Genomic DNA, 20,322 nt, shown 5'->3' with positions numbered 1-20,322 from the left:
TAGCACGCTTCGCTATGGTATCTAGCTCTACAAATTTTCTTGGGTTGCGTGCGTCTGTAAGTAATATTTTATGGGCCCCTGTTAAATTTTTATAATATAGACCTTCTTTTGGGGTTATTGGATTTGTCTGGCTTTTTGTAATATATTCAAAATTTTCGTAAGCGGGCTTTGGTATATCTGATCGACCTTTATCTTTATAAAAATTATAGAAATCATTAACTTTGGGATTACCGATAAACATCGTTCGACCCTCTTCTAAAATTTTGCTCGTCGTTGCACCTTCAACAAAGGACGTCTCTTGTCGATCTGGAAATAAGGTATCGTTTACAAAATCTTGGTCAAGCTCATTTTGATCGCTTATTTCTTGATCTTGATCTTCCAAGAGAGGTATTTCCTCGGGATCGAATCCTCCTTCTGCCATTTCTTTTATAGTACACGTTTTATATTTTTTTTAAGCGGTGGGTAGGCTCGCGGGTAGAATACCCTGAGCTACCAACCAACCCTGGGTGGCTAGTGCGCCGCTAGACAACGCGGTTAATTTTAACGCGTCTTCGGCGGACAATCTATTTAGATCTGGTGGTTTAATTTTAAATAGTTTGCTTGATAGCATTGCGTAACCAATAGAAATTCCTGAAACGACGGCACCGTGATAAACCGTATTGGCGATTCCGTTTACGTCGATTGATTTAGCGTTACTCATATTTAATAATAAGGAACTCTTAAATTCAATCCATAACCAAATCTGGTTCTTGTTAGGGAATTATCGCTTTACTCGCTTTTGGTTGAATAATTTGTCGTGCACTAGGTTGTGAACTGCTCGACTTGTTTCTCCAAATTAAGTAGATCACAACCCCCGCGATGCCCAATCCACCGAATATCAAGCATCTGTTTTCAAAGGCCGTTTGGGTAAAGCTAGATTCTTCACCGTTAGCTTTGTCCGCTAATTTCATCTTAACGAGTTGTTGCTTCATCTTCTTGTTATGTTCCGCCAATTTTTTACCCTGCTCTACGCGCTTCGGATTTTTAGCTCGTTCTACTCGCTTAGTAACTTTCTCCGGTTGACTTTGTTGCTGGCTCACTTCCGTTTCCTGTTGCTGATTCGTTTGATCTGTTGTCATCTTCTTTTATAATAATAGAACGTTTGTTGAATTCTAAATGTTTTGTTGTAATTAATGCTGCTGTAAGTGGAGACAAGTACACTCCGTACTTGTAACAAACTTCGGTAAGTAGGTGACCCATAGTTTGACTTATAATCGGATCGTCGTTTAAATCCTTAGTAAGCGCTTCCTCTGATTTTAAGTTGACGTTAAACCCGAGTAGATCGATCGGAGTGGCTATGCCGAGTAGGCGAGAGTAGAGGCTCAAAATAGCGTGACCAAGGGTTCTGACGATTTCTTTCCCAAATTTAACTTCGTATAGGTCAAACAACTTTTCTTGATCTTTTGGTGGCAGAGACTCAATTTCTTTAATTGTGTATTCTTTGCCTGAGTATTTTTTAGATTCACCCGAGGCAGCTATCGCGCAAAGTCTATCCTTTACGTTTGAGGTCGATTCGTTTGATTTGCTTTTTGAATCGGTGAGTATAGATTTAATGTCATCCATTTTATTATATAATTTTTAAATTTGTTGTAAGTATACTTTAGTCGTATGTACTCAACCGTATAATAAGTTAAGTTGACTGCGATAACAAATTGAATAACTAGTTGAACGTATTGTAACAGGACTATCATTTTGTTAATAACAAAATAAAATTTAGTTACAACCGGGCTGACGTAACCCGGTTGTAACAAAGTAAAACAAATAAATAACTAGCTAAAATGTATTGTAACAAAGCTATTATTTAGTTACAACTGGGTTAACTTAGCCCGATTATATTAAAAGTTAACTAGTTTTGTAGTAATGGTGAGAGTACTCTATCTCTAGTTTATCGCTCTTTCTAGAAAGGTTACACTTTAAACAACAAAGCACGCAATTTGATTTGATATGCCCGATTCTATTATCCAGTCTTTCGATCGTACATAAATCGTCTCTATTGTCTAAGAATTGCATTTTGACCTCGCAACCGGGTAGAAACAATGGGGATAATCCTCAATTAACCCGCGGCAAAAGTCCGTGTCAATAAACCGGTCTGGATCAAATCGATTATACATTTTGTCCTTTTGTCGAGCGCTACTAATCCAATTTCGTATACTTACTTTAATTGGATCAAAACAAACCTTACAATTACGTTTTTGTTTTCCATGGTTGCAAATCGATGTTCCGTCGCAATCAATGCATATAGATCTTCGTCTGCCATGCTTGCAAATCGATGACCCTTCACATTTAACGCACTGATGTCTTAATCTGCCGTGCAAGCAAATTCCTGAACCGCCGCAGTTAACACATTGGTGTTTTTGTCTTCCGTGGGGACACTTGTTTTGTTCTTGATTAGCGCACACTTTGGCAATACAATTGTCACAATTCAAATTAATTTTACCACTTCTTTGTACAGAGAAGTTCGTTAGGTCCAGGAGACAACGGCACTTAACGCATGTTTTCTTACTTTCGATCATATTATTTAATAAACGTAATGAAATTTTTTTCCTCATTTTTATGGAATGAAATAATTCGCAGGTGGTTCTGTATTCAACATTAATTTGCTAAATTTAACGTCACGTAGGCGTCTTTTAATTTCCCCTCTCTTTTCGTCCGGCACAACGTCGTTTTCGTCGAGACATTGGTCAAATGACAATCTATCTTTACAATGGAATATCGCCGTCCAGGCGGTATTCTCTCTGAAGTCCTTTAGCACCGAATTATACTTTTGAGTTAAAAGCCAACACGAATGGAGGTAATGTTGACCCGAGAACGCCATTTTAGACAAAGCGCAAACGGATCCGCTTTTTGACTTCTTACGATACTTAATAAATTGATCCGCGGCACAATCGTCGACAATAAATAATGTATTTATTCCGTCGAATACTCTCTGGTAAAGTTCTATCGCCTCGTTTAGTTCTAGTCTCTCCCGATCTAGGTCACATAGGTAGACATTTTCATCGTTGTATATCAACAACCTGTCCAGATACGTTTTATTCTTAAAAAGGGTTGGACAGATGATCACGATAGCTTCAAACGCAAAACGATATTCTGTCTCTAAAAGATTTAGAATCCACTGAGTTTTACCCGACCCAGTTTTACCCACGATTAAGGCGCAATGGGGATTTCTAAACATCTGGTTCTCACTTCGTTCGTAGCTCGCTCGCTCGTTCTCCCTCCGGTCGTAACTCGCTCGTTCCACTCGCTCGCTCATTTAATTTAAGTGATTCTACTCGCTTCGTTTCTTTAATAAACAAGACTTTTAAAATTCCCGTCCTCCACCGTTAGTTGAGAATCCATGACCAAAAACACGTACATAGTCAGCGGTCCTGCGGTTTCGGCCGTTCGTTCCATCTGTATCGATATGTCTCCTCCTCCGCCGAGAGGTCTGCCCGATCCGTGGGCGCTGTTGTCGTCGGAACTTTGGAAGTCGAGCCAAAGCCCGTACTTGTCTTTTAGGTAGTCGGCTAGGTCTACTCCGATTAAATTTAGGTCTTTCGCTACCGCTCTCGCTGACTCGTTATCTGAGTCTCCGAAATATTTAGTAACTTCGTTCCAGTGTTGATATTCAAACAAACCTTGCGAGTACAATTGATTAGGTCTACCTTCAACCGTCACAATCGTCTTAGTTATATGCGGATTATAAAATTTTTGCGGGTTCTTGATAGTCAGGTCTTTAAACAGGATCAAAATTCCTTTTAGGCTTCTAATACTCTGGTCGATGCTTATGTTCCACAGCGTGTCTGACTTGTTTACCGCTTGCTTCTTCCACGAGTGAATACGGTCGAATAAATAATACATCGTCTTCTTGTTTCTCAATGTTTGCGCCAGATCTCGATTGGTTACTACTTCGTATTCCAAGGTCAGGTCCGAAATGGAGTATTCTGCGGCGGTATCTGACGAGTTGACCACTTTGTCGTGCCCGTTAAAAGTTAGTTGATACGTCAGAGGCTCTTTAAACCACGAAGGATAAAATGGAGTATGATCCGTCAACATAGGCGTGTCTAGTGGAATCGCGTACCTGTTTTTAAAAGCGTCGGCGATTGCCTTGTCCTTACCGTCGTTTGCGGCGGCATTAGCATCGTCAGCCCCTAGACGTATCTTGGCTACATTTTCTTTCTCTAGTCCAAAATACGCCATATTTTTGGTCTGCGACGGGGGTAACCAATTGTCCTTGAAATTGTGAAATACGTCCGCATCCCGGTAGCTTACGATTTTATTTCCCTGGAGACTCACATTTATTTCCGAAACCAGGTTTCTCGCCACGTTGTTATAAACCGTCCGGTTGTCGTCCTACCCGCCGTCTAAATCCAGTTTAAAAGCCAACTTTGCCGTGCCGGGTACAATGACGTCATTAGTGCCTAAAGCGGGGAATTTTACGTTTAACGTGTGGCCCGCGTCTACCGTACTCGGGTTGTGCGTAATGGTTACCTCCCTCCTTTCGCCTTTGATCGCGCGAGGAACTTTAAGTCTGCGACTCGGGTTAAGTTTTTTGGTGTACAACTTACTTTTATATAATAGTAACCTTATTTTAAAAATGGCTAGTGCTTTAATGATGGTTGGAGGAGCGATAGTAAACGCCTTGGCATTCACGGGCTCAAATATTTTATTTAGCAGTTTATCAAAAAATAATGTTGATGAAGAACGAAAGCGACACGACCTCGCGTTAGAGCAACTGGCGCAAGCAAAACAAGAATGGGAACAAAAACGCGTACGTATGCTAGACTTTTTAAACAAACGAATGCAACAAGAACGCGCGAGTCAGCAGACATTTGTAAACGTGGACGAAGCGTTGCGGGCTTATTCGGAATTAACCGGTAAGAGTATTATCCCGTTACCGCCAGAGCCTACTTTATCCGATTTTTACGAGCCTTCCGAAGATCAACAAACTCGCGAGTTTGTTTGGATTATATCCGGGACGGCCTTGGTCGGGTTACTAGCTTATCGGTACGCTTAACTTTAAAAACTAGTATTTTTAAAATGGACCAAACTTTTAAAAAACTATTTTACAGTCCACAGGGTTACTGGCGAGGAGAAAGCGCGGTAGATCGTCTACACAAAAAGACAGGTGCGGACAAATCAGTTATTAGAAACTGGCTAAAAAAGCAGGCCGTTTGGCAAATATATTTACCCGCACCACATTACGTACCAAGACCCACAACGTTGCAATCAGAATCGGTCGAACCTAATTACGCGCATCAAATGGATGTTTTGTATTTACCCTGGGACCGAGTTAAAAGAAAAACATTTAAGTACGCTTTAACCGTGGTAGACGTGGGTTCCCGGTATAAAGAGGCAGAACCGTTGAACAGTAAAACTGCCGAACAAGTGAGCGAGGCAATAAAGAAAATTTATTCGCGAGCGAAGCGAGCTACGACCAAAGGGAGTAACGGGCGATCACCTCTAACCTGGCCCAAATTCGTAATGGTAGACTCGGGATCTGAATTCAAAGGCGAGTTCAAACGGTTAATGACAAAAAATAAAGTACAAATTCAAGTGGGTGAACCTGGGGTACACAGATCTCAAGGAATTGTGGAAAGGTTTAACCGCACTTTAGCCGAAAGGTTATTCGGCCACCAATACGCTCAAGAAATGTTAAACGTGGGTGTGCGTAACGTGGAATGGGTGGTGCGTTTGCCCCAGGTCGTGAAATCGTTAAACGAGGAAAAAACGCGGTTAATCGATGCCGTTCCTGCAGAAGCCGTCAAATCAGACCGAGTGAAACAAGAACCAAGTACACCTGTAAGAACTACCCAAAGAGAACTTCCTCCAGACGCGGTCGTTAGATACCTCTATTACCCGGGCGAGCAAGAGGGAGGCACCGTCAGAAGGGCAACGGATCCGATCTGGTCTGTGGACGTCTATCAAATTGAAAAGCGAACTAGTCAATTTAAACGGTGAAAGGAAAACGCGTCAAAACGGGCCCAACTTTGTATTACCTATTAAACGGCCCGAATAGGAGTTTCGTCAAAGAGGAACTTCAGATAGTACCCGAGGATACAGAATTACCGGAGTAACGTCTCGCTCGGTGATAACTACCTGTTGATTCGCTTATGCCCGTAAGCTAACGTATCGATTCCGTTCGGCAATATGTAGCGCTTTGTGTCCAACGGCGACAAACTAAGTTTATTTTGTGAAATGGTAAATACCCGATGCTTATCCGATCTAAATAGTTGTTGCTTATTGCAATAATGCGTTTGGTCAAATAGGCAGCTTTTATACATCTCGTGGGTTAAGCTTTTCTCGGTTACTACTTTGGAAATCCCTTTCGCCTTCTTTAAATTGTGGTCGGTAGTTAAGATTGAATACATTTTTGGTCTGATACAAACGGCTTCTAAAATTGTTTTACCGCCAAACTCGTCTTTCATTTTGCCTATGACTTTCTTATTTTTGACGCTGTAAAGCGGATGATCTGGCGGGTAATTACTAAAGTCAAATAAATGGCGCTTTTCGTTTAGGTAACCAGTTAAATCGTCGGAGCTTTGCTCGATTTGAACTAATAGAGAATCAGTGTCCGTATAAAGTAGGTTTACTTTTTCACCAAAAGTTGATTTTAGTTCGTTGTAGTAGAAATCGTACATTAACGTTTTTGAGATATCGAGAATACTTACACCGCAATAGATTGGCTTATTTAATTTTGTTTTGGTTCGGTACATCTCCACAAACGAAAGAGAACAATCCCCAAATGGTACCGTCGATTTGTAATTTGGTTTATACGTTAATTTTTTGTATTTGTCTGCGTCTTGTTCGTCCCTTAGGAGGTGGCCGTCAATTCGATATCTAACATTTTCCATCGTCTTGCCAAAAACCGAGTTATTCATCAATTTGAAAAAGTCTTTCTCAAAATCATTTTTTGCTTTCTTGCGTAATTTCGTGTTTTTATCGATGTAGCTTTTCATCCACGGCTTTTGGCGGAAACGCAGTACCCGGTGAACTTCTTTGATCCACAACCCTAGTTTGAGATATTTTTGCAATATACGATAATGAACCACGTATTTTTGTTTGGTGTCCAAAGTAGCCACTAGTTTGTCTACCGAGGTCACTTGCTCGCCATTACCAATTAAATCCTGTTGATAGCTCGAAAGCCATTCGTTTGGTACCGACATATTTTCGGGTGCAAGTGGAAAGTCATTGTGTTTGTCATGGTGACGTTCCGGGTAATCTAAAGAGATCTCAAACATGTAACCGTAGTCGTCAGTTAGTCGCAACTCTTGGATGTAATAATAATTAAATTTTTCTAAGTCTGTTTCCCAGGTAAATTCCCCTACGGGTAGATATTTGCTCATCGCCCAACCATATAAATTATTTGCGTCTAGGTACATGATCTGTGACTCTGGCTTATTGGGGTCGTAATCGGGTAGTTCTGGACTATTAGCTTTCGCATATCGCTTTGCACCCACACTCGAGATACCACCTCTTTTTGCCCTTTCAAAGAACAAATGCATGTCGATGTCTGTCAGTAGTTCCAGTTGGATACCCGAATGCTTTAAGAGGGCGTCCCACGATAGGCCCGGCGCCGTATAATAGTTGGCCGGGTCAAGGCCGTAGTTCTTCTTGCATACCTTCCGGAAGTTCTCAAATACACCCGTTAACAATAGCACGTCCGTTTCCACGTATAGGTCGTGGTAGTGCCCCAAGTTTTGACAGCCAAAGGCTTCCCATACTTTCTCCGCACGAAAGTATTCTTGCTCGGTTATCCCTCCCTGCTTCAGAGAGCTATAGAAAGCGTCGATAGGTGGGAGCCATCTCTCTTGGAACCGATCAAAGGAGTCTATATACTCATAGGGGTAAATTCCCTTTTCCAAGAGTAAACTCGTACTCGCTGGAAACCTTTCACGTAATAAATTAAAATCATCGGGGGAACAATTTTTAACCAGCCGATCTAGAGAAGCCGCCATGAAATGAAAGGAGTCTAAAAATCTGAGTCGGCCAAAAGAAAACGAAATGTAATTTTCAGTATTTTTAGCGATCAACTTGATTGATTTTCCGTAAAATTCGTGAGTGCCTTGCATGATTAAATGTGCGTCGTATTTCTCCAAGTTGTGTAAGATCACCGGAATAGGTGTTTGATCGGGCACTATTCTTAACTTGAGATTACAACTGGCGTGCGCTGGGCCTCGGTACTTCCCCGTCACGTGACAATGATCCCTAACCTTTCTAAAATTATTAATGGGCTTTTTGCAATCTAAACATTTCCACTCTTTGAACTCTTTATCTTTGCCTTCAACTTTAACTATACGACAAAACTTGATTTTTTCTTCTTTTGTCTCTGGTGTTTTTGGAATATCACATTGACAGTGAGATTCATACTCACTTCGTTCGTTCTCACTTCGTTCATCCGCTTTTGCTCGATCTATCAACTTTTCACAGATCCAACATCTATTATAATTTTCGTAAATTTTTTGTAATTGATCGTTCCAAATCAACGGCTCTTTGTTTTTAAACGTTTCGTTTATTTTTTCTTCTTCCTGAGAAAGTGATTCTACAAAATTAACAGCCGCGTCTTGACCTCTATATGTTTTTCGGCTAGTGCAAACTCCATCGCATCTGACGACAGCGTATGAGTACCCACAAGGCTTGTGAATCTGTGTTTTGAGAGTGTTTGTATCAGTCGGCGGTAATTTTTCTAAAACAGACTCAAAATCTGCGTAAATGACAAAAGGCGCGTCTTGCTTATTTTTGTAATTTTTGAACTTGAGTATATTCTCGCCTTTGACTGGCATTTCGACTTTACACGTAGGAACGTTTAAGCCTTGACAATCTTTTTTGTGGCTGGCTAACTTTTCTTCCGTTAGGAAATGTGTCATGCACTTGAAACACTAGTGTTTTTGGCCGTCGTGTTTATTGATGTCACCCGTCAACCGAGAAAAGTTTTTAATCCAACAGTAGTGATTGTCTTCATCTCGGGTAAAGTAAAGTAAATTGATCGGTTCTTCTAAACGCTTGCTTTTTGTGGAGAATATAAATACCGTCTTTTTTGGAGTAACCAAACACATTGATCGCCAAGTTATTTTGCGATTCGATACGTGGAATTTGTGAAATCGGTGTTGGAAAGCTTATGTTTGTAAAATTTAGACTGTCTGCTTCTGACCGGTAAGTCGAAGGGCGATCCTCGTGTATTTTATATTTTGGATTTATTTCTAGATGGCTTTTGACGTCGTCTGAATACAGCTTTAAAGCTGCTCTCAATGCCCATCGGATGCATTCTTGGTCTTTGTTTTGGACGTTTATGATTGCTTTTTTGTCTAACAGTTCCTTAGGCAACGGAATGTAAGAAGAACCCACTGGGTTATATTTAACCACGTTGACATAAAAAGCGACAACTTTGTCAAAGATCCAACCAGAGCCTTTTTGTGTATGAGCCTCCACCTGTTCAATTTGTTCTTCGCGTGGCTTAGCGAGTGCATTTTTAACGCTTGGTTTATTTGTTACTACGTCTTGATCACTCTGAAAGGGAAAGGTGCCGTAGTCAATCGTTCCGTCAAGTTTTTCCAATCTAAACCGCACTTTAAGATGTGTTTGTAATTTGTAACTCCCGATTTCTTTGAGTTTGGCTAACGCTGTTTTCTCTATCAAATGCTTGTAAAAATCAAAAAAATGTATTAAATCGTCTTCATAGAAGCGAGGAATCAACTCCCAATTACGAAAATTATTTTTAAAACGCCTTATACGTTTAATGTCTACTTCCTCGAGCTCTTTAGGTTGTGTATAAGCTTTAATCGCATTGATAAAGTCCTGTTTGGCGTATCTGTCTTTGTTTGCATAAGGAATATTATATTTTTGTACCGTTTTCAACAGCTGCCGATTTGACTGACGCGGGAGATATCTAAATTGTTTTTGATCCTCTTTGATAGCGTTTATTAGTTCAAATCGTGTATGGTGTTTATTTTTAGGTGCCGGTAGCGGAACGTTATACCGCTTGACAAAATCTTCTAAAAACACCTTCTTAAATCGAGTAAAATATTTTAGTATTGGTCTGTGTAGCAGGTTGCTCATGTCTCTATTTATATATAGGTTTCTAAAATTTTTATCATTTTTTCTATCGACTTGACTTGACATGTTTTTTATATATAGGTCATTTATTTAAGGCGGTTTGTTTTGCTTTGAACAGAGCCAAGGTCACTAGTTCAGACCGGAAAAGCAAGGGGAAATCCCTTTTTGTTTGTGCATGTCGGTGCCAGTCACGAGTTGTTTACAACTGGTGTCAAAAGTTCAAGGTCAGTGAAGTGGAAATCCCCGGCGCTTTTCACGGGTTGTTTTAATAGCCAGCGAGTGAAGCGAGCGGCGCCGGGGTCAAAAGGTTCGAGTGGAAATTCCCCGAGATTTTTGGGTCGATGTACTACCCAGGGGTTTTGATCAAAAACCGGGGTTCACGTCATTCCAGGATTTTCCCATTTTTTCCCCACCAAAAATGTTTCGACGGTTTTTTGGGTCGATGTACTACCCAAGGGTTTTGAGCAAAAACCGGGCAAAAAAGGGCGTGTGGTCGAGAACTGTCACTTCTCTACTACTCCTGTGAGAGTTGTGAGTATTTTTAAAATATTTGTGAAGTATGGGGATTTATCACTGCTGTCTATGGGAATTTATTTGTAGTGGTGCACCCTAAAGGACTGTCGATTTCATTTCAAAATACGACCTCTTTTATTCTGCTCGGAGCGGATATAATGGAGATCAAGGGGTTCCATGAATTGATCGCCATTTGAACGGAGCCATGGAACCCGAAGTTAACGCACAACTTCTGCGATCGTCCAATGGGAGCCTGCAAGTCGCGGCGCGTCCGCCTTTGTGACGAAGTCACTTTTACGAACGGGATAGGGAGCGCGCACATCCCGCTCTTTAAAAATGCTGCACGCGCGCAAGTGATAACAACCGCAACGGTACACCACCTCAACTTAAAAAAGGAGAGGTACTCACATCCTTTTTCCATTTAATTTTTCAGGGTTCACCGTTGCAATGTTTCATCTGAAACCCAATCAAAAAGTGACAAGAGGTCAGACAGAATTGCGTACTCATCATGTAGCCGTATAGCCCTTCAGACCGAATAAAAGACTTCATTTGAGAGAGATGTGTGCTGAAATTCTATGCTGCACTGTTCACGATGCACCTACCTCATCCCATTTTCAATAGCCAACTTGCCTCTTGTTGTTCATACTTGCGAACAGCAATCCCATTCGTGCAACTTGACTATGGACCCTTCCACTGAAAATAATCCTGTACCGACGGGTGATCGTAACCCATAGCTCCTGTATCACTAAATATTAAATAACTATGTATTTCCATATACTTTGGGGGGGGGGTTATGCTCCTGACGGGACGCATTACCACACCTTGCCTATAATAGTCATTATTTATTCCTTTCCATAACCACGTAATGCTTACTGCATGACACGGCAGTGACCGAAACAGCAACGCGGCAAATCCCAGGCCTCCCAGGTAACACAAACCCACACTCATGACACCCACTGTCCACTCAGAAACTCAGACAATCCTGGACAAAATAGTTGGAACGCCTTGTGGGAAGCGCGTTGCGAAGACCCCCCTCTCCCCCATTCAATGTTGCGTTCATTTATTGGACTAAGATTCGGCCCAACGTAGAAGCAAAATTGACAGGGGCGAGGGGGAGGCATGTTCCAACGAGATTTGTCCAGGATTGTCTCGAAAGAGTCCGCCTTATCCTAATCTGCTTCGTAAGTGTGACGTCACTTCAGTTTTAACCATGCCTACTGTACACGTGCACTGCACGTAGGGTTACGTGCATTGATCTACAGTATATAGACTGGATAGGACGTTGCGTCCAAAATGCGTCCCGCTTATGCGTATTTTCAGGAGGGTAAATGACGAACGTTGCGAATTTCGTTGCTTCTACTTTCAAATTGGAGTGTTTCAAAAACCGGTTGAGGTTTTTGTGCTCCTTCCAATCGTCAGATTTTTAAGAAAAACTGAATTCCGCACCTGGAATGGATAAATTTGGAAAGAATAATGGTTAAGGTGTATGCAGCAGTGAATTACCGGATATCAAGTCAAGTCAGGGTGTGAGCTCAACTTTTTAAGCTGATTAATATATGAATGAATTGGATTTCCATTTTTTTCACTGGAAATTCAAGATTGTGGCCAGAAGATCACTTTTCGTTTCAATGAGATGGGGGTTAAGCCGCAAAAAAAGTTTTTTATTCGCCTTTCCCCAAAGATACTCCTAAAATAGTAGTAAAACTATGCGCTCAACTCTGAAGGTAGCCGCCTGCCTCTATCCAAAATGGGCCCGCAATTTTGGGGCTTTTTGTACAAGAAGTGTCCGGACCTGGAAACTACCAGTCCAAAATTCGGGATTTATAGAAATATTGCTATAATCCCTCCTGATTATGGCATGTCTTATAGCAAAAAAACCGAGGGATCACAAATTACTAATGAGCTTGCGCGCAGAATTCCAGCCATTTGGTGAAATGCGTCCGACTGTGCTTCTCCCACATTAATTTGAAATAGCGCCCTCAACTTTTTGTTTCATATTACATAGGTGTCCAGCGTTGTGTGTGCGACATTCAGGAACTAAATAGTAAAACTGCATGTTTTGTAAATTTGTGATCACTTTGACATTTTCTTGTATGTCAGTCGTGTTTGCCGAATTCACCTTTTTGGGGGCAGGGGTCTGGTCTTATGCCCTCATCCCCCCCAGGAGGTGTTACTGAACTACCCATACAAACCTGTTTGAAATAACAGGTACATTTGGGAAGTATTGAAAAGTATTGGAAAAGGCAGCTACTTGACTATGCCATTTTTGTAACCCCGAATTCCGATATTAAACTTATGGCCAACGAGGCACGGAAAAATGGCAACATTAAGTTTCAGTCAGCCTGATCAAAATTAAGTCTAACGACGGTTGCCGTGGGGGGGGGACAGGATGGCCTATGCGCCTTTTCAGGCGACAGTGGGGTAAAACCCAAAGCTAATATTGATTTGACATCCATTGCAATCTCGATGTTGTTTTCTGTTGTTGAAATTCCAGCAACTAGGGATTGTTCCTTTCTTTCGTTTTCATTTCATTATTTTCCTGCTTGTATTTTCGGGCAGACCTGTCTGACTAAAGTAAGTGATGGATCAAACATTCACATTCAAGAAAAGGAGCGGCAGATGCAACGCATTTGTGGCAACTTTTGGGGTAAATATGGGACGTATCTTTTGTGAGAATTTTTCTGTGAAAATATCAATTTACTGTGCAGTTGAAAGCCAACGAAATTTATCGTTATAACAAACGAAAATGTATTTCCATCAATAAAATAGGAAGGCGAGTGCCGCCCGACTGTGCAACCCCTGGATCTCTTACTGTTGAATCTCCGATAAGAAACATTATACGCCTGACAGCTTTTATACTGAGATCAATGAGAAGAAATGGACCAAAGACGGTTGGGATCGGTTTCACTGTCGAAAATTTCGGAAATGAATGAAAATTAATCAGCATCATTCCTGTAGCTCACTGTATTCAAACCTAGAAAATTGCCTTCTGGGTTCTGCGCCCAGGGACATGAAAAAAAAAATGTGATGAGGAAAAAATCCAAAAGTTATGCGGTGTTGACCAAGCATTCAGGCGCACGGACTCCTGAAATTCGCTACGAATCGCAGTTACCGGCTTCCATATAGGACTCTTCTGGGATCTCGGGGTTCCCGGCCCACCGCACTTCCTCCCTGCCCATCCATTTAACCCCCAAAAGGGTTCGAGCGACCATGCAAGGGAGGAAACGAGACAAGCCCCTAAGCCCTGGCCGCCGAGTGGGCCATAACGTCTCGAACCTGTACTAAGGCGCTCACCTGGACTTCGCGGACAGTGCCAGCCGCAGAGCTTATCCGTTAGGCTAAGGTACTGCTGGTATTTGACGGGGGTGAATTGGAGTCTCTTATAGCTACTGACAGCAAGCGTCGGGAAAATAAAAAAAGTCCCTTCTGGGATTCGAACCCGCCGTCGAACGATCTGATAACCGCAAGCTTAGCCACTCGGCCATCTCAGAGATACTGCCTTTTGCTGTTCATATTAATTAAGGACATAACAAAGTCATTCGACTTACTGCACAAGTCGCTGTTGCTGTGTAAATACTGAGTGATTGAAACCAAAGATCGTATAGCGCCGATGGCGGCCCTTTGCGGTGCTATACGATCTTTGATTGAAAAGTTTTCCGCCTCGAGCCGAAGTGCACCCTCACCGGCGAAAGAAAGACAGGTGGCAATAAATTGTCCAAGCGGGTTCTAACACGCGTTCGCCGTGCACGTATAATTAAAAATCGTTGCGCGTACTCAGCGTGCTCCGCGTCAACGCGCATAAACTTGCGAACCTGTGCAGTGCGTGAGTACTAAAGGGTGCACCCTCGTAAATAGGCCAGAAATATGTCCGCCGCGCTCATTACTAAAAGTTATACACTCAAAATATTCTATATTAGAGGGTCCTGAGAGCCATGGAACTGAGGAATTGAAGAAATATGAGACTGGACCTGTGGGCCGGAATCGGGGCTTCCAATTCTGAGCAATTTGGATGCAATCGGGTTTGAAAGTGGCACTATTTGAGCCATTTTGCCGAGGGAGGGTTTTTGAAAATGGCTACTTTTCTGGACAGGGACATTTTCTGCATTTTAGGGGTGGTCTGCTTCTGGTGAAAATTTCTCCAAAATTCATTGGTCAACCCCCCGAAAATTGAAAGGAAAATGAAAGAGGACATGTGGAACATCATTTTTCTGTGCAGCCTGAACACCTGTAGTAGTAGAGAAGTGACAGTTCTGGACCACACGCCCCTTTTTGCCCGGTTTTTGCTCAAAACCCTTGGGTACCTACACGACCCAAAAAACTGTCGAAACCATTTAAATGGGGAAAAATGGGAAAAATGGGAAAATCCAGAAATGACGTGAACCCCGTTTTTGCTCAACACCCTTGGGTAGTACATCGACCCAAAAATCTAGGGGAATTTCCGCTAACCTTTTGACCCCGGCGCCGCTCGTTCTCACTGCGGTCGTAGCTCGCTGGCTAAACAACTCGCGAGAAGAATTGACAAAAAAAAAAAACACTACATAAATAAATGGAAGATCAAACTACAAACGTGAATTGTTATTTTTGCAAAGACACGAGTAATTCGGTTGACTTGATAGATTCGTACGATTGCTCTCGTTGTTTTAATTCCAAAAGTTTACGCAAATGCATCGATTGTAAAGAATGTCGCAATTGTCACGAATGTCAAGATTGCGTCAGATGTAAGGACTGCATCACCAGCGACGATTGTGGTAGATGTATAAATTGCACGGCTTGTTTTAATTCATACGACTGCAGAAATTCAATCGCCTTGGACAGTTGCGAGGACTGTTACGAGTGCGCCCATTGTATCGAGTGTTTTGGTTGTACCTACTGCACCTGCTGCGTAAATTGTGTCGAGTTGGAAGGAATGGATCACGTGGTGCTCGTAGACGGCAAGCATAAAAAGCTGAGGCACGCGCGACAAAACGAGTCATTGCCCGATTCAGCTACTAAACTCGACGCGGACCTATACAAAATTGGATTAATTATTGAATACAACGCTGACGTCGAACATTTAATTAAAGTAGAAATCCCGTCCGAATAAAACGAGAAAAATTTTAGTCAAAGTCGAAAAATCAGAACCATGTCAACTCAAGTATTTATCGTATCAGAGGACCACGAGCGCCTAAATGTCGACAACTGTGATCCCAATGTTACCTATGGCCCCTTTGACCCGAGTAAATTAATCATTTCAAATCCCGTGGTTACCATCACAACGACCAAAACAAACGCCTGTTGATTATGACGACAGAACCCTGTTACGGTATAAACCCACTTTAAAAATATGGCACTCGAGATAAAACGCCCGAAAACATCCTGGGCCGTCAAATTTGTTACCAGATACAATCACCCACGGCAAGCGTACTCGATCACATAAATTTGGCCGTTTATAAATTTATCGAGTCCCAAGGGTCTAATCTCCCGTCTAACACCGTAAATGCCTACAAAGCCAGTCACGATATCGATGAATTGGACAAAATCGAATATGTAGTTAAACCGCCTTATACGGCTAAAAACCAAATGTACGTTAAATTAGATCCCTATGCTTCGCTATTTGATCACCAAAAAAGATCTATCGAATCGTCAAATATCGATAAATTTATCAATAAGAGATGCGACGCGCAATCATTTATTTGTGCAAAAGACGTATACTACGGTACCCACGGTTCACTGTCTTGTGGAGCCAGTGTCAGGTATAGAGTGACAGCGGCATGTTGAAAATTAGAAACGACGGTCTAATTTCGAGCAAGTCGGCGTTGCAAGCGTTTAGCGGATTTGAATTAAAAGAAGATTAAATTTGAAAAATCAATTTAACCTCGGTTGGTGTCAACCGGGGTTAAAATTTTTTTTTTACTTTAAATAAATAAATCCTTATATAAAATGACTGATGCAGAACTTTGTCACTTGTTGAATCTAAAGGAAGTACACATAATTGGGGCAACGACAAATGTACAACCGAGAACGAACGAAGTGAGTTGCAACCACCAAATATTTGAAATAGATGAAAGATATGTGTGTACAAATTGTGGTCACATTTTTGGGTGGGTTTCTTCGTACACCCCCGCAGAAATGGGAGATCGGTACTTTAATCATCACGTTTGGAAAAAACCTAAGCCGCCAAAATCGAGAAAAACCCTACAAAAATATAACATTTGTTTTAAAAACGGCGAAGCGGGTGAAATAGAATACAAGTTGAACCAAGTTTTAAACGGTAAAATCTCTCGAGGTAAACCGTTGGAGGCTTTAATTGCAGTCTGTTATCAAGACGTCACTGGGGAAATCGAATCTGAAGTTAAAGAACTTTTTCAAGTCTCGGATAAGCACTGGAAAAACGCTATGGAGAAGTTTAACCTCGCAAAACAAGACGTATAAAACGTATATAATAAAATGGAGACGCACACTTTTCACTTGACCGAGAACCCGCAGACGTTTAGATTGAAAAACGAGATCAACAACACCAAAGGCGACAAATTCGTCCGAGTAAAGAATATTCAGTTTGAAGCTGGATATTTTAACGTAACAAACGCTACTGAAATTGAGTGGGATACAAACTTGGACGGTAGGCCAGCGGGGCACTTGGCGAACGACCGCCCGGTATGCCCTCAGTGGAAAGAACGGATTCATCTCCCAATCCAGAATTAGTACAAACAGCTAAAAACAGATTGATCCAAGCAAATAAAAGAGGCGAGTTAGCGGAAGAAATCAGAATCATCGCTGATAAAATTGAGCAGCTAAACCAAGAAATCGCAGCTTCAGAAGATCAGTTAAACCAAAGACAACCATCAGAAACGCGAGTTCGTTTAGCTTTTGATCTCGACGATAAAAAAATTTAATCAGCTTCACTGCTCGAGGGGCAAAGACAAGCTTTAGATGAAATCTACGAAGGGAATCCACCAACTCGACCTACCACCACCACCAACTCCCCCAGGAGACCCAGAAGAGAATTAACTAAAAGACTGTTTTTGACTGGGCTAACTGGGCCTATATACGACAGACTTTATTCGAAAAGCTCATCTGAACCATTACCTCAGGGTCAAAGAGGAAGCATCGTGGTATCCCCCGGTTATTACGGCATAGACTGGTTTCACTTTTTGTTAAACTCGATACCGGGCGTTTCTTTTAAGGTTCACTCGGAATCTAAACGGGTGACTTTGGCCATTACGGACCCTAATCTCAAGTTGCGACTAAATAAAGAAGTGTCCAAGCTATTAAACTTACCCAAAATAAAACTTTTACCCAACGTTATTTACGAAGGCAAGTACGATTTAAACCCCTTGAAACTCGCGTTTATTCATTGCAAACAATTAAATACATTTGACAACTTTTATAACGGGCGGACTTTAGACTTGCTGTACGTGATAGCTACCGAGCCTAGCACCTGTAATCACTGTGAAACGTCTAAAAAGTTAATCGACAGGAACATCAGTGAATTGACTTTTTCTGTTAAAAACGATAAAGGCGAGCTCTTGAATAACATCGGCAAAATTTTAATCGAGTTAGACATTTTTTAAAACGCGTAATTATAAAAGTAATAAGATGACGACTAACGTATACCCAGATTTGACTTTAAACTCGGTTGAACAAGCGGAGACAAAGGTTTACAGGCTAAGAAAGATCGAAGAAATTAAATCTCAAATCCAAAGAGAACGCGACGCGAGGGAAAGTAGTTACAAAAAGATAAAACGACTTTTAACCGCGCTCGGATACGTGGAGTACGGCGTGGAAGCACTGGGCGCCACATCGGCAGCCGTAGGCATTCCCGCCATTTTGGGAGTGATCACCGGATCCGTTGGGCTCGTGATGGAAGGAATCGCTATAGGTGCGTTTGGCGCTTACGCGATTCTAAAGTACGCCTCCCGTAGACTCACCCACAAAACTAAAAAACACGATCAAATTCGAATTTTGGCAGACGCTAAATTAAATACCATCGAAGAATACGTATCTCACGCGATTGGAGACGGTGACATATCCCAGGAAGAATTTGTCCTTATTTTATCCGAGCTGAAAAAGTTTAACGAGATGAAAGAAAAGATTAGATCACATACGTCTACAAAATTGGAAGAAACTAAAGAAACTTCTAAAGAAGAATTTGAGCGTCAAGTCAACGAAAGAGCAGAAGCGCTAGCCAACGAACGGGCGGCGGTTTTAAAAAAAGATCTTATGAAAAAACTTGGCGAATAAGTTTTACAAAGTCGGTTAAGTATAAAGAAAATCCAACGAGCGAAGAGAATCCACCCACTTATCGAGAAGCGACTATTCCAACGGCACCTGTAAAAGACTGGTAAAGATTTTTTTAAATTCTTTTAAAATAAATGGGAGGCAATTTTAGTAGTCTAAATATTTTAGTAAACGAAGACAATTCCTTTACAGCCGAGTTTCCAAATTTAACGCACGCGTATAAATTACCAAAAGTAACTACGGATGAAGCGGTAAATCGCTGGTCTGCCGAGGCGATATCGTTTTACCAAAATCAATTTAATTTCGCGGTCTATTGCGCGACGACGGCCTGCGGTGTGGGCTTTGATCTGCTGTCTGACCCTAATCCATACGTCTCGGCTTTATTTAACTTTCACGTGTATTACACCGTACGAAAAATATTTTACGACTGCGTGATGCCCATTCCTAGCGACGACGTATTTGACGCGTTACACAATAATTACGACCATCGGAAGTTTACCGACACGTGCCTTTTATACGGAGTAGACCCAAATAAATCGTATAAACAAACGAGGGACACCTTGTCAAACGGATTAGGGACAGCTTACTACTACGACAATGGATACGTACCCGTTCCGGGTTAAAACTACGACGCGCACGACTTACACGTGACCAACGGTAAATACGCGGGATCTACTTACATGGGCTTTGGATGGGCTAAACCGCCTAAAGGTACCGGTCACGCGAGCACCTACACAGTTACTTGGATTTCACAGTCGGACGCGGTTACGTTGGCCTGGTGGGACTTCGTTCCTAAAAAGTCTCGGTTGACGGACGTGGGAATCACCAAGGTAAACGAATCAATTCGAGCTTACGTCTACGCGTTACTAGGGGCACAGGCGCAGACCAAGACCAGCGTTTTGGCCACCGGCACCGGATTAGACGCGCGACGGCAATTTATTACGATCGTAGAATTTTTAGTTAATTCGGGTCCCGATCTCGAACAGTCGATCGACCAATATCAAGATTCGTTACAATACGCAAAAACGCCGTTGAATTTCGTAGTTGCTCCGGGTTTGTACCTGGTACCCTCGGACATGGACTTACGCATCGGCACGTTTGAGGGATACAACAATAATTTACAAGTCGCGACTGAGGATATGAAGACTGGATACGTACCGAGTTTGAATAACGGAGCGAGTTTAAAAGGTGATTTTAATGAAGAAGTGATTCAACCAGAACCAGAAGTGTTACCACAGCCAATTGTAAATCCAGTTTTAAGCAAGCCTTTAGACGCCCACAATGAAGAGAAACTATCCTTAACCGTTGGTGCCGTTGCTTTGGGTGTTGTTGGGTTTACTTTATACAAGGTTTTCACTTAAACGTTTTGAATTAAGACGTAAAAAAAAAATTCACCCCAAATTTGAGGTGAATTTTTAAAATCTATTTTTACCCATTCTTTTGTACGTACGTCAAAAGCAAAACACCCGCGCCCACGAACAAGGTCCACACGTGCTCTGCCACCCATCCGACCGCTTTACTCGC

The sequence above is a fragment of the Acanthaster planci genome, linkage group LG06, assembly GCF_054643075.1.
Source record: "Acanthaster planci isolate LZ-2023a linkage group LG06, COTS_SCS, whole genome shotgun sequence".
In the NCBI taxonomy this organism is placed as follows: Eukaryota; Metazoa; Echinodermata; class Asteroidea; order Valvatida; family Acanthasteridae; genus Acanthaster; species Acanthaster planci.
Note: the sequence above shows the minus strand (reverse complement) of the source record.